The following is a 6,816-nucleotide window of genomic DNA, read 5'->3' on the forward strand; positions in this document are numbered from 1 at the left end:
GTATTGTCTTTGTAAGCAGAATAATATATATTCTGTTCTTTTATAAATTCTTAGAATTGAGCTTGTCAAAAATTAAACTATTTTATTTTATGTATGTGTATTAGTTAGTGGTTACAACTAAAAGGGCTAGAAAGATAAAAAATCTATGGAATAGAGTGTGTCCAGCAGTCTTTCCGTCGGAAAATTAAAAAAAAAAATTCATAAAAATCTTCTTATATCTCTTTTTCTTCGATTATTGCAAGTACAACTTTTTTCTTCAGCAAAAATTTGACTTTGCTCGGCGCTCATTAAAGAAAACAATGATTTCACATTTACGTATATACTGTCCTGCCAAGTGAAAGAAAACGTTTTTATGTGTATGTCAAATATTGAATTGAGAACGTGTTGACTGCATGACAGGCATTTGTAAACATGAATATACATACCTTGAGTTCATCCAACAGTAGATAATCGGATTAAACATGGAGTTACTCATGGCCAGCAAATAGATTCCTAAATAGACCTGCTAAATGAAAGGAGTCCGTGTCAGCGCCAGATAACATGATGTGACTATGAAATAAATGTGAAAGGGCAACCAATAAACGGCGAATATCAGCACCACAACCATCATCATTTTCACCACCTGCAGGGGCAAGAATTAAAAAGAAATGATAAATGTTAGAAATATGATATCTACAGGTTTTGTAGATAATTAGTTAGTTGTGTATGTGAATACTGGCAAATATAATGTATATTTTAATAATGTGGCCACTTCTGAATAGTGGAATACGGCCAAATGCAGATGTCCACCAGAAATTAATTTTAGTGCTCTTTGTTCTCATCACCTTGTCAAATAAGATTTCATTCATTTCTGCCACAAGAGCAAATCATTGCAAAAGTATTATTTACGAATCTCAGTACTAGACATCACAGATTGATCAATATGTTCGGTAAAAACTCAGCCAACTGCACTGAGGTCCACATATTTGGTGTCTAGGACGTAAAAAATTATGGTCCGACTTCGACAATTTTGGTCGTAAGATAAAATACCTTTTTTGTATGAGAAGTAGGCCTGGTTGTGATAGGAATGTTTAGGCAACATCACCTATAGATACAGAGGTATAGAATTTCACCTAAAGATGGGCGGTGCCACGCCGAATATTTAATTTTTATATCTGCTCCTATAAAGGCGCTCTTGCCATTCCGGTTGTGCAATTTAATACTTGTAACGCATTTATTCAGTGAGTTATTGTCCTTTTTGTGGCTTTCGTTACAACCGTTATGTAGGGAAAAGCCGCGGTTATTATATGATTTCACCCATTTTCATATTGAATAAAGAAGTGCTGAAGAAATTGTAAAGGACGCCACCACGCATACATTAAAAACAATTTTTGTATCCTAATTGCTTGGTTATAAAGTTTTGTTTAATGGCGTTTTGTGGGCGTGACAGCAGTCCAATTTGATATACCGCCTTTCCATGAGTGACAAGGAACATATCGCCACATAAAATGTAAAATTACAATTTATCGCTTGTACGACAAATGAACAGATAGTCACCCAGAATTCGACTCGTTTCGTTATCCTCATCATTCATATATATGTATAACTCTATATTTATATCGATTCGTTTTAAGTGATACAAACCAGTTGAACATAGTTGTTATACACTGTAGCAACAGGCTGCAAGAGTATAAAAAAGTTGTTAAAGTGACCAATCTTAGGGAAAATTGAAAAGAAAAACCTCCAAAACTGAGGACAATTTTTTCAAAAAAATGTGCTTTCATTTCAAATGATACGCGTGATCAGCCTTCCTGTGTTAGTAATATTTGTCATATTTAGTGACTTGTACTCCGCTACCCTCCGCTTACTCCGAACATTCTCCACCCAAAGTTCAATGCCGCCCCGTGAATAAGTGACCGTCATCGAAAAGATGGGCAGTATATACTATACGTGAGAATCATAAAAGCGATATTATAACTGTAAAAAAAAGTAAAAGGACAAAAGAAAATGAACGAGGATTCAGTACATTATTTCCAAAATTTATGGCGGCCCTTGCATTTGTATTTGGATAATTTTATTTACAAACATCATAAGCGTCCGACTTATTGCTTTGGGATTTGCGATTTTGCTGAAAAATAACTGGTTGGGCATTTGAAAACTTGCTTAGGTATTTATATTTGCACTCGCAGGAGGGAAATTGAACGCAAATATTGTTGTACATAAGATATTTTTCAAATATTTTTTGTTGCAATGCTACTAGTGGGCAATAAGCAATAAAATAGCATTTGGTTTTGTGACAAAAAAAAGTTGGAAGAATTGGAGAACATACATATGTAAGTATGTATTCTGATCGTTTCGTAAGCAAGTATTAAAAATAATTTCTTATAGAGGGGAAATTGTGTTATTCATATTAAAATATCGGAGAGAATTCTCTCTTAAGGCATCACCTGAGGCACGGCACCATATAAGCGTTTGTGATTATGTTTATATCTCTTTTGGAGAGAAAATGGCTGCAGTTGGATTTTCTTCCTTTTAAAATTTTAAATATAAATTGATATATAATCAATTCGATAATGGATTTCTTTTTAAATTTCAGAGTTAACGAACGTATAATTTTTGGAAAAGTCACGTTAAGGGTCGGAATTTAAGCATGGCTCAGAATTGGTAACAACACTCACAGATTTAATTTTGAGCCAAATAAAGCAATTAATGATTTGCTTATTTCCAATGAGAGAACTCGCCCAAATTCGTACAAAATATAGTTTGTGTTAGAACTGAAGCTGCTCGACCTTACCAAGTGACATCGCTTCATTCTATGGGCTCTTGAAAACCCATATATGGCCCAATGCGTATATAAATAAGAAAAATTTTTGTATTTGGGACGAAGAGCAATCTGAAGAAATTCAAGAGCTGCCATTTCATTCAGAAAGACAGTGTGGTTTGTGGGCTGGTGGAATCATCGGCGTGTCATTTACCAGTTGAAAAGGTCGAACGAGTTGTCGAATGAGGGGCTGAGAAACTGCGGCCAACATTTGAAAAAAAAAACAGTCTTCAAAAAACAAATGCGAAATGATATTCTTTCAAGTAATAATAAACATTCCCCATAAAATTTGAAGTTTGTCTATTCTTTCTTTAAAAAAAGTTGGAGACCTTGAAATGGATCACCCTTTCCAATACACATATGTATCTAACTTGAGTGCGGAGCTAAAAATTTAAGTAATTCAAACCGCAAGTAAGTATGTATGTCTGCAAAATTCATTTAATTTTTAGTAGCAAATTGAGCATCAAGAACACGTGTTCAAACATTTACGTGAATACCTTTGCATACAATCCTTATTCCACTTGTTTTAATAGGGCAACTCATACCTACATATTTTCCTGTTGCGAATGATTTGTGGGACCATCAGGCCACTCGGCGTAGCATACAATTCGTGTACCGCCCTTCAACGGTTTCATAATGGCAACATACCTGAAAGGAGGTGAACGTTAGAGAACACGAGACAGGAAGTCACATCTAGTTAAAGTGAAGGATTTAGTGCAAATTGTTTGCGCACAGTAGGTTAACCTTGCGTGTTAATGTGGATATGTGTTCAATGGAGAGGTGAAATATTTAATTTTATTTGCGTCAGACTTTGGCGTTACTGCTACAGTCCTTCGCTGTGGTTGAAGAACTCACCAGTCAATGGATATCGCTTTTAGTGTAAACACCGAAGCGCCTACGCTCAGCGTCGCTACATATTGCAATATAGTTCACCGAAAGGCCAATCTTTGTCCAGCATGTAAATATAATTGAACGTCACATTGAGACTGGATACCATGGCATCCGCAATGGAAAGATTCGCTTTTAAAAGAGTGCGAAAGAGCAATGGATTATTGAGTTAATTGGAGTGCCATAAAAGGGGATCATCATTGAGGAATTTTTGAGTAATTCGTCAAAGAGCGTCAACCAATATTTCGGTGTACTTTACAGCATTTAAATACATTTTCGATTACACGTATGTTTTTATATATATTTGTATTTAACTAACTCTCGCGTGTTTGACGGTGTTTCCGTTCTCATATTTATGTTGCTGCTGGCATTCTATTGCACACATATGTATATATTTTCCCGTAGTTCCTAGGTAGAACATAGGGCAAATTGCACACATGCGAGTGGGAATTATAAATTTTTGCGATGAATAAATTTACATAACTACACACCTTCATCCTCAATTTACAGTGATTTCTGCACACAAAATGTACGTAGCAGTGAAAAATGCTCGCATGTTTTACACTAAAAGCGCTGTAAAAGTGCAAAAGACATGCAATTGCAAACCAATGGTTTTTAAAGGTTAAGTGCTGAAATTTAAATGCCTCGAAATTTTTGAAATACAAATTTTGTGCCAAAGTCTGATTTAATTCAGTCGAAACAAGTGAAACTGTTTCATAATCACGCGAAGCTGCAATATAGCTTTGTCCGTTCCCACAACCGGCGGGTCTATGTAATCGGAATGGACCAAGATTCGACTGTTAACTTGGCAGATTTCTGCCCCTACAACAACAATATAGCTTTGTATTCGAAAGTACTTGTACTGCAAGTTTGATAACTCTATAAGCTAAATGAAAGAAACGTAGTTGTTTTGCCCGTATTTAGATGAAATTTCTTATATCAGAAATCACTTAATAGCGGGATCTCTTTCTTTAAACCTTCTCCCAATGAATGCGTGGAATAAGAGCTCCGTGCTATATAGATTCACGCATATACTAGCTCTTGTCATAAATTCTGTTACAAAGTTTAGTATGCATACAGCGAGAACAGAACCGCAGAAAAAATGCCGTTATTTTTTATCATAATTTGTATTTAAAGCCTCTTCATATAGGATAATCAGTTGAATGTATGCTCTCGCTTATTAACAATGGAGAGGGGAGCTAAAGAAAATCGTATTGAGGCGTTTGGTTTACATATACTACATAGAGATTCTCAAAACGCCTAATTTTTGGAGAATGTCTGTTTACCGCACTATTGATAATTTCTCTAAATGTCGGTAATTGATGACAGAAAGAGAAGTGATCGTCCTTGTGTGACTCGAACTAATTTCCTCTTAGCAAACAGAAAATTAGGTGAATGATGTCCACATAAAAGCCTACCGTTTGGCCAACATGTCATCTAAACAAATAAAGACGTATGTACAAAATGTGATTTAAAGAGCAAAACGTGGTGACCAAAAACTGTTGTACTAGCTTGTGTCTCCTGTAAGGGCCTTACTCCTCATTCCTTCTGTGAAAAAGGGTCCAGATTTAGGCAAAAGTATACCAGCGAAAGTCGAAGTGGTCGTATAGCAGCAATACTCTCTTTGATAGAGGATATGTGTAGGAGTTCTGAAATTACTGTCGAAAAATCTAAAGGAAATCGTACAAATGTTCGCTGCAAACTTAATAAACTTTATTTCGCATTTAAAAAAATAGCTAGTCTCTAGTGCCACATATTTTTTCGGCAGATTTATAGCATATTTCGTATAACTGGAGCGAATTGTATGTGGAATTTAATTTTTGCTTATTCGGTTCCACGGATAGCGTAATAATGAAGTGCACATGTACGTATTTTTTGTTATACAACAATACTTAAGTTACGAGGGCCACTAATGGTTTACACTCGTTTGCAAAGCTGTTTACTGCGTTGCCTGCAACTGAAACGCCACCAAGTGCCTACATAACGAAAGGAAATTGGCGGTCGATTCCAAAACACTTTGAGATCAAATTTAACGTTATCTTACATGCCTTTATTACGTACATATGTACTGGTTAGGAGAAAAAGTAAATTTTTTTGCTAGCACTAAATATTACAAAATGTGTCGTTTAATTGGTATACCTGTAGTGAACACCCTGTGTTTATGTAGAATGATTATTGTTAGGTTAATAACGATCCCTGACCTTAGATCTCCATGGTCAGGGATCACCGCATATCAATTAAAATGTGACCGTATCTTGGTCAAAATACTTTATATTAGAGATTTATTCTGTACTTATAGATTAAGAACACACTGTGTTTGTTTAATAGCTATTTTTACGTATACGCCGTGAGGAATAATATTTTAAAAATTAGATATACCTACATATGTGCTTAGATATGTATGCAAGTTGAATGTATTTTCGTAAGTTTTTGTGACATTATCTGAATAATACATTAAAATAAGCTTTGAGAAACTAAAAATTTTAGCGGTTATACATCCTCCTTCAAAAAAACGAACAAATTCGATCTGTCTTTTTATTTTAAATTTTTGCTAATAACGCACAATCAATCAGTATATTTTCAGTATTTTTTCTTCATTTTTGTATCGAATATAACATTATCTCATATCATTTTCAAAACAGAAAGCTCCGTGGGAATTAAATATTCAAAATGAAAAACATTCTTAAGCAACTCAAAAGTTATTACGTTTGTAAATTCCATGAAATAGTTTTGCTATTTGAGTATAAGAAAAACAAAGGAATCAAAAAAATGAAAACACAAATATGCAAAAAAAATCATTTATTGTTGTTTTCATTTCGGCAGTTAAATAAATTTAGCTATTGTAAAAATGTTCTGACATGGTTTTGGGTGCTAATAAGCAAAATCGATTTACTGAAGATCTCGAAGGAAAGCGATCTATTTTTTAAAAATTGATGCCGATAAGAACGTAACCGTCAATGGTGACCGTTATCACACATGGAAAACCGACTATTTAATGCCTGAAATTGAAGCTCGGGATCTCGAAGACATTTGGTTTCAACAAGTCGGCGCCACTTACCATGCATCGCGTCAATCAATAAATTTATTGAGAGAACACTTCGGTGAGCTGATAATTTCACGTTTTGGGT

At 34.8% G+C, this 6,816-nt stretch overlaps 1 pseudogene; it reads right to left on the reverse strand.

The window, feature by feature from the left end:
• Positions 1-311: 311 nt before the first annotated feature.
• On the reverse strand, positions 312-3,857 carry LOC120767632 (annotated as a pseudogene).
• Between the last annotated feature and the right edge of the window lie 2,959 nt (positions 3,858-6,816).

Source organism: Bactrocera tryoni, chromosome 1 (assembly GCF_016617805.1).
Source record: "Bactrocera tryoni isolate S06 chromosome 1, CSIRO_BtryS06_freeze2, whole genome shotgun sequence".
Lineage (NCBI taxonomy): Eukaryota > Metazoa > Arthropoda > Insecta > Diptera > Tephritidae > Bactrocera > Bactrocera tryoni.